At 50.6% G+C, this 26,122-nt stretch overlaps 1 pseudogene; it reads left to right on the top strand.

The window, feature by feature from the left end:
• LOC147096420 (uncharacterized) overlaps window positions 1–25,459 on the top strand; it is a 41,062-nt pseudogene extending 15,603 nt beyond the window's left edge.
• The last annotated feature ends 663 nt before the right edge of the window (window positions 25,460–26,122 follow it).

The raw sequence follows: 26,122 nt of genomic DNA, 5'->3' as shown, positions 1-26,122 counted from the left end.
TTAGGACAGAGATGAGGAAGAATTTCTTCACCCAGAGAGTGGTGAACCTGTGGAATTCTCTACCACAGAAGGCGGTTGAGGCCAAGTCTTTAAATATATTCAAGAAGGAGTTAGATATATTTCTTGGAGCAAAAGGGATCAAGGGATATGGGGAGAAGGCAGGGACCGGGTACTGAATTTGGATGATCAGCCATGATCTCATTGAATGGCGGAGCAGGATCGAGGGGCCGAATGGCCAACTCCTGCTCCTATCTTCTATGTTTCTATGTAAACGGAGCAAGCTTGGGGTTTGATGTGGTAGAAGGCGAACGAGATGAGAACGGAAATAATCTAGAGTAAGAAAAGGCCCGAAAATTAAACAGTCTGGAACAGAACATCAATTCGTCTTCTCTTATCATGGAGAAATCAAATATTTGACACACTGTGTGTTTGAAACAAAGCTTATTTATTCACTGAAATAACAACAGAAAATGCTGGAAATACTCAGCAGGCCAGGCAGCATCCGTGGAGAGAGAAACAGAGTTAACGTTTCAGGTCTGGGACCCTTCATCAGAACTGGAAAAAGCTGGAGATGTAACAGATATTACTAAGGTAAGAGGCAGGAAAGTTATCCTGGGTGGATCTGAAACAGGAAGGGTGGAAGTTCAGTTGGAATCCACGTGGAATAAGTTGGAACCGGAGACAGGTGCTGAGGAAAGAGATGTGGTTGTGAAACCGAGTCTTGGAAAATGTTGCAAATGGGGATGGCAAAATCATACAGCATGAAAAATGGGAGTAAGGGTTAAAGTCTGAAATTGTTGAACTCAATGTTGAGTCCAGAAGGCTGTAAAGCGCCTAATCGAAAGATGAGGTGCTGTTCCTCGAGCTTTATTTATTCACTATTTAAACAGAATATTAATCTCCAGCGCAGATACAGGGGTTATTAAGATCAGCAGAAACAAACCATGACTACTAGAATGAACATGGTTCAGTCCTCAATCTGATCACAGTAAATCATGTTCCATTCACTAATGGTCTTTTACCCAGCATTCCCCGCGGTGGACCACGTGCCGCACCCAGACTACAAGAGCCCAGCGCGCAGGCGCGGGAGGGGCCGGTATATTGAGCATGCGCAGTGCGTTACTGGAGATGGAGAGGAGCTGAAGCCGGGAGGGCGATGGTGCAGCGGGTAAAACTCGCGACGGAGGGAGTAATAGACCGGTAGGTGGGTGGGGAGGCTTCATAAACAACTCGTGCAGGAGGCAAGCCCCCAATAATAAGCTGAAGATCCCGTGTTTGCAGTTGTGGGGATTTCTTCCCCTTACAGGTCCAGGTTAACGGCAGCCATCTTTGTAAAGGAGGACGGAAAGTTTCAGTGCGACGTCACCCTATGCCTGAGACAAAGAGCCATCTTTGTAAAGGAGAGCGGAAAGTTCCAGTGCGACGTCACCCTATGCCTGAGATAAAGAGCCTTGTGTCCAATGCGGGGAATAAAGGCCTACAGCCTCCCCTGGCCCCGGACCCTGAACAAGGGACTGGAGAAACTCGCTGCCCTGAGGATCAGACAATCAGCCGGCTCTGGTCCCGCCCCTCGGGCTCTCCGATTGGTTGGAGGACCCGCCGCCCGCTCGCTGCTCCAGCCCTGCCCACTGGGTGCCGCTAGTCCCGCCCCTCAGGCTCCCCGATTGGAGGACCCGCCGCCGGCTCGCTCCTCCAGCCCCGCCCCGCTCGCTCCCTATTGGTGGGAAGCTCCCGTCAATCAGGCCGCGGGCCCGGGTGACGTGTCCCCAAGGAGATCACGTGCACCATCCAAGTGCCGCCGCTCGGTCCGGGGCCTCGCGGACTCTGAGGTTTTTCTATTTATCGGAGCAGAGAAAACTCACTTCGCGTCACTGATCGCGACTCTGGACCCAACACCAAGGCCTTTCCCCGGAATGGCCCTGCGCCGACTCCGTCCGGCAGGATCAGAGTGCGCAGGCGCAGCTCCGAGTGGGGGAGGGGGGTTGGTCTCCTCTGGGCATGCGCGGTCATTACCCTTTGTGACCGGGAGGGGTCGCTGTGCCGGACTCGGCCCAAACCGCCGCTCCATGTGCACATGCGCGGACTCTCGGCTGTCAATCAACCAACCGCCAGAAGAGGTCGCTGGTGAGACCAGTGAAGAAAGAAAGACTTGCATTTATATAGCGCCTTTCACCACCACCGGACGTCCCAAAGTACTTTACAGCCAATGAAGTACTTTTGAAGTGTAGTCACTGTTGTAATGTAGGAAATGTGGCAGTCAGTTAGCGCACAGCAAGCACCCACAAACAGCAATGTGATAATGACCAGATAATCTATCATTTTTTATGTTGATTGAGGGATAAACATTGGCTCGGACACTGGGGATAATTCCCCTGCTCTTTCCCACATTACAACAGTGACTACTTCATTGTAGTACTTCATTGGCTGTAAAGCACTTTAGGATATCTGGTGGCACTATATAAATGCAAGTCTTTCTTTCCTGAAATAATGCCATGGGATCTTTTACATCCACCTGAGAGAGCAAACAGGGCCTCAATTTAACATCTCATCCGAAAGACGGCACCTCTGACAGTGCCACACTCCCTCAGCACTGCACTGGAGTGTCAGCCTGGATTTTTGTGCTCAAGTCTCTGGAGTGGGACTATGAACCCACAACTTTCTGACTCAGAGACGAGAGTGCTGCCCACTGAGCCACTGGCTGACACTAAAGAGCAAGCAGTTCTGACAAATTGTCATCGACCTGAAACGTTAACTCTGTTTCTCGCTCCACAGATGCTGCCTGACCTGCTGAGTATTTCCAGCATTTTCTGTTTTTAGTAAAGAAACGAGGGAGTGATTGCTGACGGGAAGAATGTTGGGTCGTCCTGCACATGCGCACCTCCCTGGCGGCTGAGGCGAAACACCGACTCGCCCCCACCTGAGCCGCTCACGCGTACCAGATGTTGCGGCTCCGCATGCACGCCCGATGTTCCAACCGCAGGGTTTTGTGTGCTGAGCATGCGTGTTGCGGACCGATCGGGACGGGCGATTGTCGAGCAGGAGGGAGAGCGCGGGGGCCATGAGCACATGTGCGGGACTCAGAGTCAACAGAGCACTTTCTGCAGAGCCGGGGCCTTGTGGGTATTACAGCCACCATTACTGCTGATCCTTTCAACAACCTGTGCAACAGCTGGGGCCTGAAAATCAGCTTCACTGCCCCTAGGTTCAGAAAGGGGAAAATTAAACAACAGTTTGCCTCTGATCCTTTTCTGATCTCAATTTACAGGGTTATAGAAGTGGAGCAGTTACAGACGGGAAGCTCAGACCAAACATCACGTCAAGATCTGACAGAGTCGCTGGATTCATCAGGACCTGAATATCATCGGCCTTTGCACATGGAAGGAGAGAGCAGGGATCGCAACGCAGACAAACCGCACACGTGTTCAATGTGTGGACGCGGATTCAGCCGATCGCCTGACCTGGTGAGACACGTGCACCGTCACACCAGGGAGAAACCGGGTAAAGGTGGGGACAGCGGGAAGGGCTTCAGTTCCCCGTCTGCATTGGAAGTTCAACGGCGCAGTCACACCAGGGACAGTCTGTTCACCTGCTCCGTGTGTGGAAAGGGATTTGTTTGTTCATCCCACCTGCCAACACACCAGGGAGTTCACACTGATGGGAGACCATTTCAGTGTCCTGACTGTGGGAAAAGCCTTAAAAGCCCCTGGGAACTAAAGCTACACCAACTTGTCCACACTGATGAGAGACCCTTTCAATGTTCTGACTGTGGGAAGAGCTTTAAAAGCGCTCGGTATCTGAAGGGACACCAGCTTGTTCACACTGATGAGAGACCATTTCAGTGTCCTAACTGTGGGAAGATCTTTAAAAGCCCCGGGGAACTAAAGCAACACCAACTTGTTCACACTGATGAGAGACCCTTTAAATGTTCTGACTGTGGGAAGAGCTTTAAAAGCTCCGGGGAGCTGAAGGGACACCAGCGACTTCACACTGGGGAGAGACTCATGCAATGTTCTGAGTGTGGGAATAGTTTTAAAAGCTTCGGGGCGCTCAAGAAACACCAACACCTACACACTGGGGAGAGGCCGTTCACCTGCTCCGTGTGTGGGAAGGGATTCACTGTGTCATCCAACCTGCTGGCACATCAACGAGTTCACACTGGGGAGAGGCTGTTCACCTGCTTCGTGTGTGGGAAGGGATTCACTGTGTCATCCAACCTGCTGGCACATCAACGAGTTCACACTGGGGAGAGGCGGTTCACCTGCTCCATGTGTGGGAAGGGATTCACTGTGTCATCCAACCTGCTGGCACATCAACGAGTTCACACTGGGGAGAGACCGTTCACCTGCTCTGTGTGTGGGAAGGGATTCACTCGGTCATCCCACCTGCTGACACATCAGCAAGTTCACACTGATGCGAGGCCCTTTAAATGTTCTGACTGTGGGATGAGCTTTAAAAGCTCCAAGGAGCTGAAGAGACACCAGCGAGTTCACACTGGGGAGAGGCCGTTCACCTGCTCAGTGTGTGGGAAGGGATTCACTCGGTCATCCAACCGGCTGACACATCAGCGAGTTCACACTGATGAGAGGCCCTTTAAATGTTCTGACTGTGGGAAGAGCTTTAAAAGCTCCAGGGAGCTGAAGAGACACCGGTGAGTTCACACTGGGGAGAGGCCGTTCACCTGCTCAGTGTGTGGGAAGGGATTCACTCAGTTATCCAGCCTGCTGGTACACCGGCGAGTTCACACTGACGAGAGGCCCTTTAAATGTTCTGACTGTGGGAAGAGCTTTAAAAGCTCCGGGGATCTGAAGAGACACCAATACCTACACACTGGGGAGAGGCTGTTCACCTGCTCCGTGTGTGGGAAGGGATTCGCTCTGTCCTCGAACCTGCTGGTACACCAGCGAGTTCACACTGACGAGAGGCCCTTTAAATGTTCTGACTGTGGGAAGAGTTTTAAAAGCTCCCGGGAGCTCAAGAGTCACCAACACCTACACACTGGGGAGAGGCCGTTCACCTGCTCCGTGTGTGGTAAGGGATTCATTAATTCATCCTACCTGCTGTTACATCAGCGAGTTCACACTGGGGAGAGACCGTTCACCTGCTCCGTGTGTGGGAAGGGATTCACTCGGTCATCCAACCTGCTGACACACCAGCGACTTCACACTGATCATAGAATCTAACAGCACAGAAGGAGGTGATTCGGCCCATCGTGTCTTTGAAAGAGCTGTCCAATTTAGTCCCACACCCCAGCTTTATCCCCAGAACTCTGCAAACTAGTCCTCTTCAAGGACTCGTCCAATTACTGTTTGAAAGTTCCTGTGGAACCTGATTCCAGCATCCTTTCAGATGGTGCGTTCCAGATCTGAACAACCCTCTATGAAAACAATTCTCCTCATTTCCCCTCTAGTTCTTTTAGTAACTATTTTAAATCTGTGACCTTTGGTTACCGACCCACTTGCCAGAGTGAACAGTTTCTCCCTACTTGCTCGATCAAATCCCCTCATCATTTTGAACACCTCTATTAAGTCTCCCCTTAACCTTCTCTGCTCTAAGGGGAACAATCCCAGCTTCTCCAGTCTCTCCACATAACTGAAGTCCCTCATCCCTGGTACCATCCTGGTCGACCTCCTCTGCACCCTCTCCAAGGCCTTGACATCCTTCCTAAAGTGTGGTGCCCAGAACTGTACACAAGACTCCAGCTGAGGCCAAAACCCTGCAGCTGTACAAAACCCTGGTTAGACCACACCTGGAGCACTGTGAGCAGTTCTGGGCATCACACCTTAGGAAGGATATATTGGCCTTGGAGGGAGTGCAGCGTAGGTTTACCAGAATGATACCTGGACTTCAAGGGTTAAGTTACGAGGAGGGATTACACAAATTAGGGTTGTATTCCCTGGAATTTAGAAAGTTAAGGGGTCATCTGATCGAAGTTTTCAGGATATTAAGGGGAACAGATAGGGTAGATAGAGAGAAACTATTTCCGCTGGTTGGGGATTCTAGGACTGGGGGCATAGTCTAAAAATTAGAGCCAGACCTTTCAGGAGTGAAATTAGGAAACACTTCTACACACAAAGGGTGGTAGAAGTTTGGAACTCTCTTCCGCAAACAGCAATTGATGCTCGATCAATTGTTAATTTTCAATCTGAGATTGATAGGTTTTTGTTAACCAAAGGTATTAAGGGATATGAGCCAAAGGTGGGTGTTTGGAGTTAGGTCACAGACCAGCCATGATCTCGTTGAATGGCGGAACAGGCTCGAGGGGCTGAATGGCCTCCTCCTGTCCTATGTTCCTAACTAGTGATTTGTAAAGGTTTAGTGTAACTTCCTTGTTTTTGTATTCAATGGTGTGGAGATGCCGGAGTTGAACTGGGGTGGACAAATGTAAGAAGTCACACAACACCAGGTTGTAGTCCAACAGTTTTATTTGAAATCACAAGCTTTCGGAGCGCTGCTCCTTCGTCAGGTGAAGTGGAGATGTGCTGCCTTCCTTTAGGAATTTATGTTAGTTTTCCAGTTAATTCAGGGATTTGAGTAATTTGGGTCGATTTCCATTGTGTGCCGCCACCTAGTGGATATTTGGTACCTAGCAAGTGCAGTAAAGCACCGTAAAGCACAGTAAAGTGCGGTAAACTACTGTGTATCACAGACCTGCAGCCACACATGGTCTGGGAAGCTATAAGAACATAAGAAATAGGAGCAGGAGTAGGCCAATCGGCCCCTCGAGCCTGCTCCACCATTCAATAAGATCATGGCTGATCTGATCCTAACCTCAAATCTTCTATCACTCTCCATCCACCCGAACCCATGTGATCTCCCGGGAGAGGCGAAAAACCAGATAAAAAACCCAATGGCCAATTTGGGAGAAAAAAATCTGGGAAATTCCTCTCCGATCCATCTAGGCGATCGAAATTCGTCCAGGAGATCACTCTGTCCCTATATTTTCTACAGTACTTACCTTCTGTAAAGGCGATCTCCACCCCAGCCAGGAACAGGAATAAAACCATCTCCTGAAATCTAACACAGAATTAGAACACAGTAGGAGCAGAACCAGGCTACACGGCCCCTGGGCCCACTCCACTACCCACAGGGCCATGACCATTCCGAACCTAGACTCATGTCCAATTTCCTGCCCGCTCCCCGTAACCCTTAATTCCCTTTACTTCTAGGAAACTATCTATTTCTGTTTTAAATTTATTTAATGATGTAGCTTCCACAGCTTTCTGGGGCAGTAAATTCCACAAACCTACCACCCTCTGAGTGAAGAAGTTTCTCCTCATCTCAGTTTTGAAAGAGCAGCCCCTTATTCTAAGATTATGCCCCCTAGTTCTAGTTTCACCCATCATTGGGAACATCCTCACTGCATCCACCCGATCAAGCCCCTTCACAATCTTATATGTTTCAATAAGATCGCCTCTCATTCTTCTGAACTCCAATGAGTAGAGTCCCAATCTACTCAACGTCTCCTCACATGACCACCCCCTCATCCCCGGGATTAACCGAGTGAACCTTCTTTGTACTGACTCGAGCGCAAGTATGTCTTTTCTTAAGTATGGACACCAAAACTGTATGCAGTATTCCAGGTGCGGTCTCACCAATACCTTGTACAACTGCAGCAATACCTCCCTGTTTTTATATTCCATCCCCCTAGCAATAAAAGCCAACATTCCATTGGCCTTCTTGATCACTTGCTGCACCTGCATACTAACTTTTTGAGTTTCGTGCACCAGGACCCCCAGGTCCCTTTGTATTCTTGTCACGCTCCAGCCTTGGACACTATTTGTCTGTAAGGACTTGAGAATGTTATAGATGATTAGTGTACACTATATTTTGCAGAAAATGTTTAGTTTGTAACTTTTCTCTGTAAGCAAACTTACACAGCTAACCGTGAAGTGCTCGCTCTCTGTCTAGCTGGTTAACTTGTAGCTGTATTTTGATGCACTATGTACAGGGCTAATTTAAAGAGAATGCCTTTCAGTTTGCTAAATGTATATTCACAGTAAGCTGTGTTTCCACGTGTTTTGGTAAGTTACATGCCAAATGTACTGTGTTGCTCAGGCGTACCTAAATTTGTGTATGTATATCAGTTATGTGCTTGTGTACTAATGTGTGCTTCCATTTCTGTGTTGTATTTCAGTTTCACAATAAGAATCTTTCAGTAAAGTTTACAAGAAAAGCCAAGCCTTGTGATTTTTATGGGAAGATATCAAGTTGTTAGCTACCTGTCTAGCTCTGCATAGGAACGCGCTGCAAGGGCAGAATAGGAGAGAGGCATAAAGACACAGCTTATATAGTCAGAGAATAATGCCAGATGATTACAGGTAATCTTTCTAACTGCCATTTATCACACCTCGGCAGAGAGATAATCACAGCGATCAAAGGTGTGAATGGTGTCCAAACAGGTTAGTCAGGAAAACATTACATCAAAGAACAATGAGGTGGGGTCACAAGGGGTGAAATGTTGCAGATGCTGGGGTCTGCTGGAAATCACAGCAGGTCCGGCCGCATCTGTGTAGAGAGAACAAGCCAATGACGACTCGACTCTGGGTGACCCTACGTCAGGTGGGGTTACATGTAGCGTGACATGAACCCAAGATCGCGGTTGAGGCCGTCCTCATGAGTGCGGAACTTGGCTATCAGTTGCTGCTCGACGATTTTGCGTTGTCGTGTGTCTCGAAGGCCGCCTTGGAGAATGCTTACCCGAAGATCGGAGGTTGAATGTCCTTGACTGCTGAAGTGTTCCCCGACTGGGAGGGAACACTCCTGCCTGGCGATTGTTGCGCGGTGTCCGTTCATCCGTTGTCGCAGTGTCTGCATGGTCTCGCCGATGTACCATGCTCCGGGGCATCCTTTCTCCAGTCCCTTGTTCAGGGCCCGGGGCCCGGGGAGGCTGTGGGCCTTTATTCCCCGCATTGGACACAAGGCTCTTTGTCTCACAACACACTGACTCAGGTTTTAATAGAGACTTTTTAAATTCATCAATAAAAGCAGATAAATCTCGTGGAACAAAATATTTAATATTTGGGAGTAAAAATACTGTTATTTTTCCTCTGTGGAATTTGTTAGTTTCCGACAATAACAACGATTTGTATTTATAGAACATATTTAATGTAGTAAAATGTCCCAACGTGCTTCACGGGAGCGTTATAAAACAAAATTTGACACCAGGTACAAACCAAGCATATTCCCATAAGGAGGAAAGATGGGGCGACCAAAGCTCAAGCTCCCTGGATGACAAAGGATGTAGACGTTAGAATAAAACAGAAAAAGGAGGTTTATGACAAATGTCAGGTACAGAATGCAGTCAAAAACCAGAATAGAGAGAGTGGGGGGAAATTGAAAAAGGATATATGAAAGAAAGACTTGCATTTATATAGCACCTTTCACAACCACCAGACATCTCAAAGCTCTTCACAGCCAATGAAGTACTTTTGAAGTGGAGTCATTGTTGTAATGTGGGAAACACGGCAGCCAATTTGTGCTCAGCAAGCTCCCACAAACAGCATTGTGATAATAACCAGGTAATCTGTTTTTGTTATGTTGGTTGGGGGATAAATATTGGGCAGGACACCGGGGATAACTCCCCTACTCTTCTTCAAAAGAGTGCCATGGGATCTTTTACATCCACCTGAGAGCAGACGGGGCCTCAGTTTAAAGTCTCATCAGAAACAGTGCAGCACTCCCTCAGCACTGCACTGGAGTGTCAGCCTAGCTTTATGTGCTCAAGTCCCTGGAGTGGGACTAGAACTCACAACCTTCTGACTCAGAGAGCAAGTGTGCTGCCCACTGAGCCCCAGCTGACACAAGGGAGAGAATACAAGAAAAGATTAGTGGGTAATGTAAAAGGGAACCCAAAAATCTTTTACAAACATATGAAAAGTAAAAGGATAGTTAAAGGAATGGTGGGGCCGATTAGGGACCAAATAGGAACTCATCATACGGAGGCAGAGGGCGTGGCTGAGGTACTGAATGAGTACTTAGCATCTGTCTTCACAAAAGAAGAGGATGAAGTTAATGTCACAGTAGAGGAGGGGGGGGGGGGGAGTAGAGAAATTGGATAAAAATGGATAGAAAGGAGGTGCTAAATAGGTTGTCATCACTCAAAGTTAACAAGTCACCCAGTCCAGGTGGATGCATCCTAGATTGCAGAGGGAAGCTAGGGTGGAGATAGCAGAAGCTCCGACCACAATCTTTCAATCTCCCTCAGATATATGGGAGTGGTGACAGAGGACTGGAGGATTGCAAATGTTACACCCTGTTTAAAAAAAGGGGAGAGGGATAAACCTGGTAACTACAGGCCAATCAGTCTCATGTCAGTGGTGTAGGTGGGCATCCTTTACCTGGTTTACGGTAATTTACCTGGTCAGGCAGCCTTTGCCACTGCACTGTGACCAATTCCAATCAGCAGTTTTGAATCGCTAAACCCCCCCTCCAGTTCTGACTTGAGGAACTGATAATTAATGATATATTAAAAACGGACAAATGGTCTGGATGCAAGAAAGTGACTGATGTGCTATCAATTCCTCATAAAAGACAGAGAGTTAATTAATAGGCTTTTATTAGCAAAGAACAGAGCATGCCTCTCGTGGTTGCCTGGTATCCAAAAGGGCAGGGGGCTGCAGAGCAGTCACCTTTATACCCGGGCATGTGGGTGGAGCCAGGGGCGGAGTCAGCTGAGGCATGCATAGGCACAACAGTGTGCAACAACAACAACAACAATAATAACAAACAGTGGTTTACCACATTCACCCCTTGTTTAAAATTGAGTCCGGCGGGGTGAAGTGTACTAAAAGGTCGTGTAACCTAAAAGTTCGTGTAATTAAGTCTATCAGGTGGCCTTGTATGCCGTCCTGATCGTCGTAGCAGCGGCGGTGATGGTGCAGCATCCAACGCCGAACCTGGCGTCCCGTTGAGAGGTTGTGTAGTCAATGGCGGGTCCTGGGGATGCGGCATGCCGTCTACAGAGGTCGGGGTGTGGGTAGTGGTGGGTGGCGATGGTGGTGTCTCAGGGGCACCCGAAGGTGCGAGGTCTCGTGTGGAGACTGTGTCCTCCCGCCCGTCCGGGTACGCTACGTAAGCGTACTGGGGGTAGGCGTGGGTAGTGGTGGGTGGCGAAGGAAGTGTTTCGGGAACACCCGAAGGTGCGAGGTCTCGTATGGAGACTGTGTCCTCCCGCCCGTCCGGGTACACCACGTAAGCATACTGAGGGTTGGCGTGGAGGAGGCTCACCCTCTCGACCAGGGGGTCCGTCTTATGGGACCTCACGTGCTTCCGCAGTAGGACGGGTCCTGGAGAAGTCAGCCATGTCGGTAACGAGACCCCCGACGTGGACTTCCTGGGGAAGGAGAACATTCTCTCATGAGGGGTGGCATTGGTGGCTGTACAGAGCAGTGACTGAATGGAATGGAGCGCCGCAGGGAGGACCTCCTGCCAGCGAGAGGTCGGAAGGCCCTTAGATTTCAAGTTTAAAAGGACTGCCTTCCAGACCGTCGCATTCTCTCTTTCCACCTGGCCATTCCCCCGGGGGTTGTAGCTGGTGATCCTGCTTGTAGCAATACCTCTTGCGAGCAGGTACTGATGAAGTTCGTCGCTCATGAAGGATGAGCCCCTGTCGCTATGAATATAGCTAGGGAAACCGAACAATGCGAAGAGGTCATTCAGACATTTAATGACCGTGGTACTGGTCATGTCTGAGCAAGGGATGGCAAACGGGAAACGGGAGTACTCGTCAATTATATTGAGGAAGTACACATTGCAGTCAGAGGAGGGGAGGGGCCCTTTAAAATCGCCGCTCAGCCGCTCGAAGGGGCGCGTGGCTTTGATCAGGCTCGCTCTGTCTGGCCTATAAAAATGCGGTTTGCACTCGGCACAGATTTGGCAGTTCCTGGTCAAGGTCCTGACCTCCTCAATGGAGTAGGGCAGGTTACGGGATTTGATGAAATGGAAAAACCTGGTGACGCCTGGGTGGCAGAGGTCATTGTGGAGGGTCTTCAGTCTATCAACCTGCGCGTTGGTGCATGTACCTCGTGATAGGGCATCTGGGGGCTCATTGAGTTTCCCGGGCCGGTACAAGATATCGTAATTGTAGGTGGAGAGTTCGATTCTCCACCTCAAGATCTTGTCATTCTTGATTTTGCCCCTCTGCTTATTATTAAACATAAAAGCTACTGACCGCTGGTCAGTGAGCAGGGTAAATCGTTTTCCGGCCAGGTAATGCCTCCAATGTCGCACGGCTTCCACAATGGCCTGGGCCTCCTTTTCGACAGAGGAGTGTCGAATCTCGGGGCCCTGGAGGGTCCTTGAGAAAAAGGCCACGGGTCTCCCCGCCTGGTTAAGGGTTGCAGCTAGGGCAAAGTCGGATGCGTCGCTCTCCACTTGGAAAAGGATGGACTCATCCACTGCGTGCATTGTGGCCTTCGCAATATCTCTTTTTATGAGAGTGAAGGCTGCACATGCCTCTGCTGTCAGGGGGAAGGAGGCGGACTTGATGAGGGGTCTGGCTTTGTCCGCATAGTTGGGCACCCACTGAGCATAGTACGAGAAAAACCCTAGGCATCTCTTCAGTGCTTTTTGGCAGTGGGGGAGGGGGAGCTCCATAAGGGGGCGCATTCTGTCGGGGTCAGGGCCGATGACTCCGTTCTCCACTACGCAGCCAAGAATGGCAAGGCGCGTGGTACGAAACATACATTTGTCCTTGTTGTATGTTAGATTCAGCCGCTGGGCTGTACAGAGGAATTTCTCTAGGTTAACATCATGGTCCTGCTGGTCGTGGCCGCAGATGGTGACGTTGTCTAGATAGGGGAAAGTGGCCTGGAGCGCGTTCTGGTCAACCATCCGGTCCATCTCCCGTTGGAAGACTGAAACCCCGTTGGTGACGCCGAAGGGAACTCTGAGGAAGTGGTAGAGACGACCGTCAGCTTCAAAAGCTGTGTACTGGCGGTCCTCAGCCCTGATGGGGAGCTGGTGGTATGTCGACTTCAGAACAATTGTCGAGAACACCCGGTATTGTGCTATCTGATTGACCATGTCAGATATGCGGGGGAGTGGGTATGCATCTAACTGGGTGTAGCGATTGATCGTCTGGCTGTAGTCAATAACTAGGCGCTGTTTTCCGCCAGTCTTCACTACCACCACTTGTGCTCGCCATGGGCTGGTGTTGCTCTCAATAATCCCTTCCTTCAGGAGTCTCGCTACCTCGGATTTAATGAAGCTCCTATCCCCGGCACTGTAACGCCTGCTTTTGGTAGTGATGGGCTTACAGTCGCGGGTGAGGTTAGCGAACAAGGAGGGGGGGGGACTTTAAGGGTGGAGAGGCTGCAAATGGTGCACGGCGGGCGATTTAAAAGCTGCTGGCTGCAGACTGTGAGTGGGGGGAGGGGTCCGTCGTATGCTAATGTGACACTTTTAAGGTGGCACTGAAAATCCAACCCCAGTAGAACGGCAGCGCAGAGATGGGGCAGGACCAGAAGTTTAAAATCTTTGTATTCTGTGCCCCGTACTGAAAGGGTCAGTACACAGTAGCCACCGACGTCTGCTGACTGGGCTTTGGAAGCCATAGAGATCCGATGGCGCATCGGCAGGACCGGGAGAGAGTAACTGCGCACCGTGTCGGGGTGGATAAAGCTCTCCATGCTCCCGCTGTCAAAAAGGCAGGTAGTGGCGCGGCCGTTTACCGTAATGTCCATCATGGACCTGGACAGTTGATGAGGGAGAGATTGGTCCAGTGTCACGGAGGCCAGCGTATGGTCAAGCGAGTCGATGTGGTCGTCAGATGAGGCGATGGTTGAGTCCGGGTCCCCCGTGATTGAAGTTGGAGGCGTCCAAGATGGCGGACAAAATGGCGGCGCCCATGATCCCGATCCCCACGCGGCTGGGGGAGCACAAGATGGCGGACAAGATGGCTGCCCCCACGGTTCGCACGCGGCGCTGCTGGCGTTAGCGGTTTTACCTTTGCAGGCGCTGACATAGTGTCCTTTCTTCCCGCAGCCGGAGCAGGTAGCGTTTTTCGCCGGGCAGCGTGCTCTGGGGTGTTTTGCCTGGCCACAAAAATAACATTTCTGTGCCTTGGACATCGCTGCAGCAGTTGGAGGTGGCGGTCCCATGACCCAAGGTTGCGGCGTCCACGGTGCGGAGCGGTTAGGGGAGAAAGCGTCCATATTCCTGTGGGCCGCGTCGAGCGAGAGGGACACTGCCTTTTTCAGGTCTATTTCTCCCTTCTCCAACAGTCTCTGCCGGGAGTAGTCGGACCTTAGACCCGCAACGAAAGCATCTCGGATCAGTCCCTCCGTGTGTGCTGCGGCTGATACTTCTTTGCAATCGCAGCCTCGGCCGGGTATCCGTAGTGCCCGTAGGAAAGCCTCCACCGATTCCCCGGGCTGCTGTCTGCGGGATCTTAAGAGGTGCCTGGCATAGACCGTATTTACCGGGCGTGCGTATTGCCCTTTTAGCAGATTGATAGCCGCCGCGTAGGTCGTCGCGTCCTGGATTAGTGTATAAACTTGGTGGCTCACCTTTGAGGCCAGGATTTTCAGCTTGTTTTCGTCTAGGGTCACAGTTGAGGCTTCCAGGTAAGCCTCGAAGCAACGCAGCCATTGAGCGAATTTGGTAGCCGAACCCGCTTCTTGGGGGGTCTAGGTCCAGGCATGTTGGTCTGAGGGCTCGCAGCAGCGCCTGCTGCTCAGCGTTTCGCGCCGTCGGTTGATGCAGCTCCTGCTGTTCAGCATTTGGACCCGACATTTTGTTTTGCTAATAAAATTGATGCGCTATCAATTCCTCATAAAAGACAGAGTTAATTAATAGGCTTTTATTAGCAAAGAACAGAGCATGCCTCTCGTGGTTGCCTGGTATCCAAAAGGGCAGGGGGCTGCAGAGCAGTCACCTTTATACCCGGGCATGTGGGTGGAGCCAGGGGCGGAGTCAGCTGAGGCATGCATAGGCACAACAGTGTGCAACAACAACAATAACAAACAGTGGTTTACCACAGTGACATTTTATTAAAACTAAAGAAACTACACCACACGATCAAAGTAATCACGGTAAAATTGCTTAACAGGGGAAGGCAGATGGCAAAAATGAGGGATAAATGGCTACAATGTTAACCTTACAATCTTAGCAACATTTCCCTTAAATTACCACCCCTTTACTTCTCACTAGATTGTCTTGCGAGTGGGTCAAAACCTTGTTCACCTGCAGTCCAAAGAGTAAGAGACAAAAAAGGGGGCAGAGGACTTCCTGGGCTTAATCTTTATACCCTGGGAGTCCCTGTTGTTTTTGCGCCGAAAAGGTCCCTGCGCAATTTTGCGCCGAAAAGTCCGAATACACAAGAGAAGGGCTTTTAACTTCCTCCATTCATACATGGAGACATCACGTAGTAGTCAATTTCAGTGAATGGATGTGTGTAAACAACCCATTGTGCTTGCTGTCCGATGATTGGCTGATTCAAACGGGCTACTCCCCAGTGTAAACACGCAGCTTGTAGGTTACCGGACCCGCCCAATACCACAGGGTGACTGACAGCTCAGGCTCCATTCAAACTTACTACAGGGCAGCGCTGAGCTTTTCATATGCTAACAGCCTGTCTGTCCTTTTCTGCTGCCTTTTAAAATTCTGTTTCCATGAGGTCTGTTCAGCCATTTTTATGCCCTGGGCAATTTAAACAGTCCAAAACTCAAGAGTACATCTTTTAATAAAATGTACAATCTTAAAGTGTGCGATTTTCACAAAGTTCTTTGATTCCAGTGTCCAAATGCTGCCTAGCTTACGAGCTTTTTAACGCAGCCTTTTGCGGTTCTGGGTATGTTTTAAAACATTGTCCAACCCAGAGACAATTTAAATCACACAAGTCTTCGTCTACGATGTGGATTAATATTTCCGAATCTTCGGGGGCTGAGGGGATTTTGCGACCCCTACAGTGGTGGGTGAACGACTAGAGACCATTGCCAAGGACAAAATTAATTCTCACTTGGAGAAGCATGGATTAATAAGGGGCAGCCAGGATGGATTTGTTAAAGGTAAATCGTGTCTGATTAACCTGATTGAGTTCGCTGATGAAGTAACAGAGGGTTGATGAAGGTAGTGCAGCAGATGTTGTATATATGGACTTTCAAAAGGCATTTGATAAAGTACCACATAAGAGACTTACTCTGAAAATAGAAGCAGAGGGAATTAAAGGGCCGATGGTAATTTGGGTATATAATTGGCTAAGGGAGAGGAGGCAGTGAGCAGTGCTGAGGGATGTTTTTCTGACTGGAGGGAAGTATGCAGTGGGCTCCCCCAGGGGTCAGAATTAGGACCATTGCTTTTCCTGTTATATATAAATGACCTGGACTTGGGTATAGGTGAACAATTTCAAAGTTTACGGATGATACTATTTACTATGTTGCCAAGTTTTGTGAGTGTAGTAGTAGCAGACTTCAGAAGGACAGAGACAGACTGTGAAATGAGCAGACACAAGGCAGATGACATTAAATGAGGATAAGTGTGAAGTGATGCACTTTGGGAGAAACAACAGGGAGAGGCCGTATAATCTAAATGGGACTATTTTGAGGGGGTGCAAGAGCAGAGGGACCTGGGGGCCCATATTCACAAGTCTTTGAAAGTGCCACGGCAAGTTGGTGAGGCGGTTCAGAAAGCGTATGGGATACTTGGCTTTGTAAATCGGGCCATTGAATACAAAAACAAGGAAGTTACACTAAACCTTTACAAATCACTAGTTAGGAACATAGGACAGGAGGAGGCCATTCAGCCCCTCGAGCCTGTTCCGCCATTCAATGAGATCATGGCTGATCTGTGACCTAACTCCATACACCCGCCTTTGGCCCATATCCCTTAATACCTTTGGTTAACAAAAACCTATCAATCTCAGATTTAAAATTAACAATTGACCGAGCATCAATTGCTGTTTGCGGAAGAGAGTTCCAAACTTCTACCACCCTTTGTGTGTAGAAGTGTTTCCTAATTTCACTCCTGAAAGGTCTGGCTCTAATTTTTACTCTGTCCCCAGTCCTAGAATCCCCAACCAGCGGAAATAGTTTCTCTCTATCTACCCTATCTGTTCCCCTTAATATCCTGAAAACTTCGATCAGATCACCCCTTAACTTTCTAAATTCCAGGGAATACAACCCTAATTTGTGTAATCTCTCCTCGTAACTTAACCCTTGAAGTCCAGGTATCATTCTGGTAAACCTACGCTGCACTCCCTCCAAGGCCAATATATCCTTCCTAAGGTGTGATGCCCAGAACTGCTCACAGTGCTCCAGGTGTGGTCTAACCAGGGTTTTGTACAGCTGCAGGGTTTTGGCCTCAGCTGGAGTCTTGTGTACAGTTCTGGGCACCACACTTTAGGAAGGATGTCAAGGCCTTGGAGAGGGTGCAGAGGAGGTCGACCAGGATGGTACCAGGGATGAGGGACTTCAGTTATGTGGAGAGACTGGAGAAGCTGGGATTGTTCCCCTGAGAGCAGAGAAGGTTAAGAGAAGACCTAATAGAGGTGTTCAAAATGATGAGGGGTTTTGATCGAGCAAGTAGGGAGAAACTGTTCACTCTGGCAAGTGGGTTGGTAACCAAAGGTCACAGATTTAAAATAGTTACTAAAAGAACTATAGGTGAAATGAGGAGAATTGTTTTCATACAGAGGGTTGTTCAGATCTGGAACGCACCATCTGAAAGGATGCTGAATCAGGTTCCACAGGAACTTTCAAACAGTAATTGGACGAGTCCTTGAAGAGGACTAGTTTGCAGAGTTCTGGGGATAAAGCTGGGGTTTGGGACTAAATTGGACAGCTCTTTCAAAGACACGATGGGCACAGACACGATGGGCCGAATCACCTCCTTCTGTGCTGTTAGATTCTGTGATCAGTGTGAAGTCGCTGGTGTGTCAGCAGGTTGGATGACTGAGTGAATCCCTTCCCACACACGGAGCAGGTGAACGGCCCCTCCCCAGTGTGAACTCGCTGATGTACCAACAGGCGGGATGACTGAGTGAATCCCTTCCCACACACGGAGCAGGTGAACAGTCACTCCCCAGTGTGAACTCGCTGATGTACCAGCAGGTCGGATGACTGAGTGAATCCCTTCCCACACACGGAGCAGATGAACGGTCTCTCCCCAGTGTGTAGGTGTTGGTGTCTCTTGAGCTCCCGGGAGCTTTTAAAGCTCTTCCCACAGTCAGAACATTTAAAGGGCCTCTCGTCAGTGTGAACTCGCTTGTGTACCTTCAGCTCCCCGGAGCTTATAAAGCTCTTCCCACAGTCAGAACATTTAAAGGGCCTCTCGTCAGTGTGAACTTGCTGGTGTACCAGCAGGTTGGAGGGCCGAGCGAATCCCTTCCCACACACGGAGCAGGTGAACAGCCTCTCCCCAGTGTGTAGGTATTGGTGTCCCTTCAGCACCCCGGAGCTTTTAAAGCTCTTCCCACAGTCAGAACATTTAAAGGGCCTCTTGTCAGTGTGAACTCGCTGATGTGTCAGCAGGTTGGATGACTGAGCGAATCCCTTCCCACACACGGAGCAGGTGAACTGTCCCTCCCCAGTGTGGACTCGCTGATGTACCAGCAGGTTGGAGGGCCGAGCGAATCCCTTCCCACACACGGAGCAGGTGAACAGCGTCTCCCCAGTGTGTAGGTATTGGTGTCCCTTCAGCTCCCCGGAGCTTTTAAAGCTCTTCCCACAGTCAGAACATTTAAAGGGCCTCTCGTCAGTGTGAACTCGCTGGTGTACCAGCAGGTAGGATGACTGAGCGAATCCCTTCCCACACACGGAGCAGATGAACGGCCTCTCCCCAGTGTGTAGGAGCCAGTGTCCCTTCAGATACTGAGCGCTTTTAAAGCTCTTCCCACAGTCAGAACATTGAAATGGTCTCTCATCAGTGTGGACAAGTTGGTGTAGCTTTAGTTCCTTGGGGCTTTTAAAGCTCTTCCCACAGTCAGAACATTGAAATGGTCTCTCCTCAGTGTGAACTCCCTGGTGTGTTTGCAGGTGGGATGAACAAACAAATCCCTTTCCACACACGGAGCAGGTGAACAGACTGTCCCTGGTGTGACAGCGCCGTTGAACTTTCAATGCAGACGGGGAACTGAAGCCCTTCCCGCCGTCCCCACCTTTACCCGGTTTCTCCCTGGTGTGACGGAGCACGTGTCTCACCAGGTCAGGCGATCGGCTGAATCCGAGTCCACACACCGAACACGTGTGCGGTTTCTCTGCGTTGCGATCCCTGCTCTCTCCTTCCATGTGCAAAGGCCGATGATATTCAGGTCCTGATGAATCCAGCGACTCTTGTCAGATCTTGACGTGATGTTTGGTCTGAGCTTCTCGCCTGTAACTGCTCCACTTCTATAACCCTGTAAATTGAGATCAGAAAAGGATCAGAGGCAAACTGTTGTTTACTTTTCCCCTTTCCGAACCTAGGGGCAGTGAAGCTGATTTTCAGGCCCCAGCTGCTGCACAGGTTGGTTGAAAGGATCAGCAGTAATGGCGGCTGTAATACCAACAAGCCCCCGGCTCTGCAGAAAGTGCTCTGTTGACTCTGAGTCCCGCGCATGTGCTCATGGCCCCCGCGCTCTCCCTCCTGCTCTACAATCGCCCATCCCGATCAGTCCGCAACACCCATGCTCAGCACACAAAACCCCGCGGTTGGAACATCGGGCGTGCATGCGGAGCCGCAACATCTGGTACGCGTGCGCGGCTCAGGTGGGGGCGAGTCGGTGTTTCGCCTCAGCCGCCAGGGAGGTGCGCATGCGCAGGACGACCCAACATTCTTCCCGTCAGCAATCACTCCCTCGTTTCTTTAATAAAAACAGAAAATGCTGGAAATACTCAGCAGGTCAGGCAGCATCTGTGGAGAGAGAAACGGAGTTAACGTTTCAGGTCGATGACCATTCGTCAGAACTGCTTGCTCTTTAGTGTCAGCCAGTGGCTCAGTGGGCAGCACTCTCGTCTCTGAGTCAGAAAGTTGTGGGTTCATAGTCCCACTCCAGAGACTTGAGCACAAAAATCCAGGCTGACACTCCAGTGCAGTGCTGAGGGAGTGCGGCACTGTCGGAGGTGCCGTCTTTCGGATGAGATGTTAAATTGAGGCCCTGGTTGCTCTCTCAGGTGGATGTAAAAGATCCCATGGCATTATTTCAGGAAAGAAAGACTTGCATTTATATAGTGCCACCAGATATCCTAAAGTGCTTTACAGCCAATGAAGTACTACAATGAAGTAGTCACCGTTGTAATGTGGGAAAGAGCAGGGGAATTATCCCCAGTGTCCGAGCCAATGTTTATCCCTCAATCAACATTAAAAAATGATAGATTATCTGGTCATTATCACATTGCTGTTTGTGGGATCTTGCTGTGCGCTAATTGACTGGCGCATTTCCTACATTACAACAGTGACTACACTTCAAAAGTACTTCATTGGCTGTAAAGTACTTTGGGACGTCCGGTGTGGTGAAAGGCGCTATATAAATGCAAGTCTTTCTTCCTTCACTGGTCTCACCAGCGACCTCTTCTGGCGGTTGGTTGATTGACAGCCGAGAGACCGCGCATGCGCACAGGGAGCGGCGGTTTGGGCCGAGTCCGGCACAGCGACCCCTCCCGGTCACCAAGAGTAATGACCGCGCATGCCCAGAGGAGACCAAACCCCCCTCCCCCACTCGGAGCTGCGCATGCGCACTCGGATCCTGCCGGACGGAGTCGGCGCAGGGCCATTCCGGGGAAAGGCTTTGGTGTCGGTTCCAGAGTCGCAATCGGTGACGGGAAGTGAGTTTTCTCCGCTCCGATTGGGTGGAGAATGGCGCGAGGTGGATCGGGAGAGAATCGAGAGAAATAGAAAAACCTCAGAGTCCGCGAGGCCCCGGACCGAGCGGCGGCACTTGGACGGTGCACGTGATCTCCTCGGGGCACGTCACCCGGGCCCGCGGCCTGATTGACGGCAGCTTCCCACCAGTAGGGAGCGAGCGGGGCGGGGCTGCAGGAGCGAGCCGGCGGCGGGTCCTCCAACCAATCGGGGAGCCCGAGGGGCGGGACGAGCGGCACACAGTGGGCGGGGCTGGAGGAGCGGGCCGGCGGCGGGTCCTCCAACCAATCGGGGAGCCCGAGGGGCGGGACGAGCGGCACACAGTGGGCGGGGCTGGAGGAGCGAGCCGGCGGCGGGTCCTCCAACCAATCGGGGAGCCCGAGGGGCGGGACGAGCGGCACCCAGTGGGCGGGGCTGGAGGAGCGAACCGGCGGCGGGTCCTCCAACCTTTCGCGGAGCCCGAGGGGCGGGACGAGCGGCACACAGTGGGCGGGGCTGGAGGAGCGAGCCGGCGGCGGGTCCTCCAACCAATCGGGGAGCCCGAGGGGCGGGACTAGCGCCGGCTGATTGTCTGATCCGCGGGGCAGCGAGTTTCTCCAGTCCCTTGTTCAGGGCCCGGGGCCCGGGGAGGCTGTGGGCCTTGATTCCCCGCATTGGACACAAGGCTCTTTGTCTCACAACACACTGGCTCAGGTTTTAATAGAGACTTTTTAAATTCATCAATAAAAGCAGATAAACCTCGTGCTTCTGTGGCACAAACTTTCTAATATTTTATAGAATCATAGAATGGTTGCAGCACAGAAGGAGGCCATTCGGCCCGTCGAGCCCGTGCCAGCTCTCTGCAAGACCACTTCAGCGAGCCCCACTCCCCGCCCTTTCCCCGTAACCCTGCACATTTCTTTCCTTCAGGCACTTTTCCAATTCCCTTTTGAAAGCGGTGATTGAATCTGCCTCCACCACCCTTTCAGGCAGTGCATTCCAGATCCTAACCACTCGCTGCATAAAAAAGTTTTTCCTCATGTCGCCTTTGGTTCTTCTGCCAATCACCTTAAATCTGTGTCCTCTGGTTCTCGACCCTTCTGCCAATGGGAACAGTTTCTCTCTACTCTGTCCAGACCCCTCATGATTTTGAACACCTGTATCAAATCTCCTCTCAACCTTCTCTGCTCTGAGGAGAACCACCCCAGTTTCTCCAGTCTATCCACATAACTGAAGGCCCTCATCCCTTATCCCTGGAACTATTCTTGTAAATCTTTTCTGCACCCTCTCTCTGAGGTCTTCACATCCTTCATAAAGTGCGGTGCCCAGAATTGGACACAATACTCCAGTTGTGGCCGAACCAGTGTTTTATAAAGGTTCATCAGAACCTCCTTGCTTTTGGACTCTATGCCTCTAAAGCCCAGGATCCCGTATACTTTTTTAACCACTTTCTCAACCTGCCCTGCCACCTTCAACGATTTGTGTACACATACCCCCAGGTCTCTCTGTTCATGCACCCACTTTAGAATTGTACCCTTTAGTTTATATTGCCTCTCCTCGTTCTTCCTACCAAAATATATCAGTTCGCACTTTTCTGCGTTAAATTTCATCTCCCACGTGTCCGCCCATTCCACCAGCCTGTCTATGTCCTCTTGATGTCTGTCACTATCCTCCTCACTGTTCACTATACTTCCAAGTTTTTTGTCATCTGCATATTTTGAAACTGCCCTGTACACACAAGTCCAAGTCATTAATATATATATCAAGAAAAGCAGTGGTCCTAGTACCGACCCCTGGGGAACACCACAGTGCACCTTCCTCCAGTCCAAAAAACAACCGTTCACCACTACTCTCTGTTTTCTGTCACTTTGCCAATTTCATATCCATGCTGCCACTGTCCCTTTTATTCCATGGGCTTCAACTTTGCTGGCAAGCCTATTATGTGGCACTTTGTCGAATGCCTTTTGGAAATCCATGTACACCACGTTAACCGCATTGCCCTCATCAACCATCTCTGTTACCTCATCAAAAAACTCAATCAGAATCAGAGCGGCCGGGCCCGGCGGACGTGCGGCCAGGGACCCGGCACCAGGAAACCCAGGGTGCAGCGCCTCCCCCAGACAGGAGAAACCACAACTGGATCGACACAGCAGAGCCGCCAATCCAGAGCCGGCTTGTATCAGGGCGGGCGCTGAATGCAGAAGTCGGTCCCTGGCCGCCTGTGTAGGTCTTTTTGTTGCTTCAGTTTGAGCTGGAGTGGAGATGGAGGAGAAGCTGCTGGGTTTAACCCCCAGTACTTCTGAGCCCAGGAGAACCCAACAATTTCCAACGTGGGACTGTCAAGGGAGGTGGACTCTGGGGGAGATTACGTTGTTAGACACTGTCCCTACAATGTAAAAGAGTATTGTTTTAGGAACAAGTATTTCTGTAGAGGCTTTTAATCCAGTTTACATATACAGATTTGTTTTAATTCATTCTTGGGATGTGGGCGTCACTAGCAAGAGCAGCAAATATTGCCAATCCCCAGTTGCCTGTTGAGAAGGTGATGGTGGGCCGCCTTCTTGAACTGCTGCAGTCCGTGTGGTGAAGGTACTCCCACAATGCTGTTGTGTAAGGAGTTCCAGGATTTTCACCCAGTGATGATGTAGCAACGGCGATATATGTCCGAGTCAGGATGGTGTGTGACTTGGAGAACTTGGAGGTGAATGTGCTCCCATGCACCTTCTGCCTTTGTCCTTCTAGGTGCTGGAGGTTGCAGGTTTTGGAGGTTCTGTCAAAGTTCTGGCCGAGTTTCAGATGTATAAAGTCCATCTCCTTCACCCCCTCCCACTCACCTCTCTCTTTCTCTCTCTCTCTCTCTCTCTCTCTCCTCCCATAGAGGCCAGAGGCCCAGACCAGGTGGCAGATTCCCTTCACTGAGGGACATTAGTGAACCAGTGGGATTTTATGACAATCCGGCAGCTTTCATGGTCACTTTTTTCTAGTGCCGGCCCCACAAATAACCAGATTCGTTGAGCTCAATTTCACAACCTGCCTCTTTAGTGGGTTCTCTCTCACGCTCCCTGTTTTAAATTCATTTTGCAGGGTATTAGAAGGGGAGGATTTGCAGACGGGAAACTCAAACCAAACATCACGTCAAGATCTGACAGTCACTCGATTCATCAGGAACTGAATATCATCGGCCTTTGAATATGGAAGCAAATAGCACCGTTCACACCGGGGAGAGGCCGTTCACCTGCTCTGAGTGTGGGAAGGGATTCACTCAGTCATCCACCCTGCTGACACACCAGCGAGTTCACTCTGGGGAGAGGCCGTTCACCTGCTCTGAGTGTGGGAAGGGATTCACTAATTCATCCCACCTGCTGAATCACCAGCGAGTTCACACTGATGAGAGACCTTTTAAATGCTCGGACTGTGGGAAGTGCTTTAAAGGTTCCGGGGAACTGATACACCATCAACGTGTTCACACTGACGAGAGACCGTTCAGGTGCTCTCACTGCGGGACTGGGTTCAGGCAGTCATCTGACCTCACGGTCCACCAGCGCATTCACACTGGGGAGAGACCGTTCACCTGCTCCGTGTGTGGGAAGGGATTCACTCGCTCATCCACCCTGCTGACACACCAGCGAGTTCACACTGATGAGAGACCTTTTAACTGCTCGGACTGTGGGAAGTGCTTTAAAAGTTCCGGGGAAATGATACGCCATCAACGTTTTCACACTGGGGAGAGACCGTTCAGGTGCTCGCACTGTGGGACTGGGTTCAGGCGGTCATCTGAGCTCACTGTACACCAGCGCACTCACACTGGGGAGAGACCGTTCACCTGCTCCGTGTGTGGGAAGGGATTCATTCGCTCATCCACCCTGCTGACACACCAGCGAGTTCACTCTGATGAGAGACCTTTTAAATGCTCGGACTGTGGGAAGTGCTTTAAAGGTTCCGGGGAACTAATACACCATCAACGTGTTCACACTGACGAGAGACCGTTCAGGTGCTCTCACTGCGGGACTGGGTTCAGGCAATCATCTGACCTCACTGTCCACCAGCGCACTCACACTGGGGAGAGACCATTCACCTGCTCCGTGTGTGGGAAGGGATTCACTAATTCATCCAACCTGCTGACACACCGGCGAGTTCACTCTGAGAGACCTTTTAACTGCCCGGACTGTGGGAAGTGCTTTAAAAGTTCCGGGGAAATGATACACCATCAACGTGTTCACACTGACGAGAGACCGTTCAGATGCTCTCACTGCGGGACTGGGTTTAGGCAGTCATCTGACCTCACTGTACACCTGCGCAGTCACAGTGGGGAGAGGCCGTTCACCTGCCCTGAGTGTGGGAAGGGGTTCACTCAGTCATCCCACCTGCTGAGACACCAGCGAGTTCACACTGGGGAGAGGCCGTTCACCTGCCCTGAGTGTGGGAAGGGATTCACTCAGTCATCCAACCTGCTGACACACCAGCGAGTTCACACTGGGGAGAGGCCATTCACCTGCCCTGAGTGTGGGAAGGGATTCACTCAGTCATCCCACCTCCTGACACACCAGCGAGTTCACAAGTGACTGCAGGGGTTGGATTCTGTTGTTGCTGCTGCTGTTAATCACATCCAGGATGGAACCATGTTCATTCTGACAGGCGGGGATTGTTTCTGCTGATAATAACTCCAGGAACTGGTCTGGAGTTTAATATTCTGGATATATGTCAAATAAATCAACTTTGTTTTAAACACATTGTTGTAGATTTTTGTCTTTCCCACCTGAGTGTTTAGCATCACCTGGCTGGAGCTCAGAAAGGACAATCTGGGGGAGGATCGTACGGTGGTAACAGAACTCCAGCCTGGACACAGTCCTTCAGGGCCACACTGAGAGGGCAAACGGCACTTTGGTCTTTCTTGTCTCTCTTCACTGACAGCAAAGTTGCCGTGCGGGTTAATCTCGAGGCGTGTGAGAAACGTGTCCCAGCCGCTCTCTGCCATGGTTCAGAGCTCCGAGGCATGGAACAGAAGGCTCCTTTAGGAATGTACCAAGTGCTTTTTTTTAATGGCATTATTAACCTGTGTTGCTACTTTTAGTGGTTTGTGTATCTGTATCCCTGGATCCCTCTGCTCCTCTAGCCCATTTAGACTCTTAGGGGGAAATTTGGTGGCGCCCCCTTTGGGTCGCTAACGTCACCGGAGCTAATTTTAGCCCCCTGAAAAAGTTAGCGCCCCTGCGCATTAAATTCAGTGGTAGCGCCCCAAGCAGGAGGCGGGGTGCTACTGGAAGCGCTCCCCTCCCTCTTGAGGCACTACAAGTGAATTTCACGGCACTTCGTGTAACAGCACCACGCCCGTCGGCACATAGCACCGTGTCATAGCAGACCTCCCTCC

The sequence above is a fragment of the Somniosus microcephalus genome, unplaced genomic scaffold, assembly GCF_052327205.1.
Source record: "Somniosus microcephalus isolate GS21.2 unplaced genomic scaffold, FLI_Smic_1.0 unresolved_chr1, whole genome shotgun sequence".
Lineage (NCBI taxonomy): Eukaryota > Metazoa > Chordata > Chondrichthyes > Squaliformes > Somniosidae > Somniosus > Somniosus microcephalus.
This window is presented reverse-complemented; position numbering and strand designations above follow the sequence as displayed.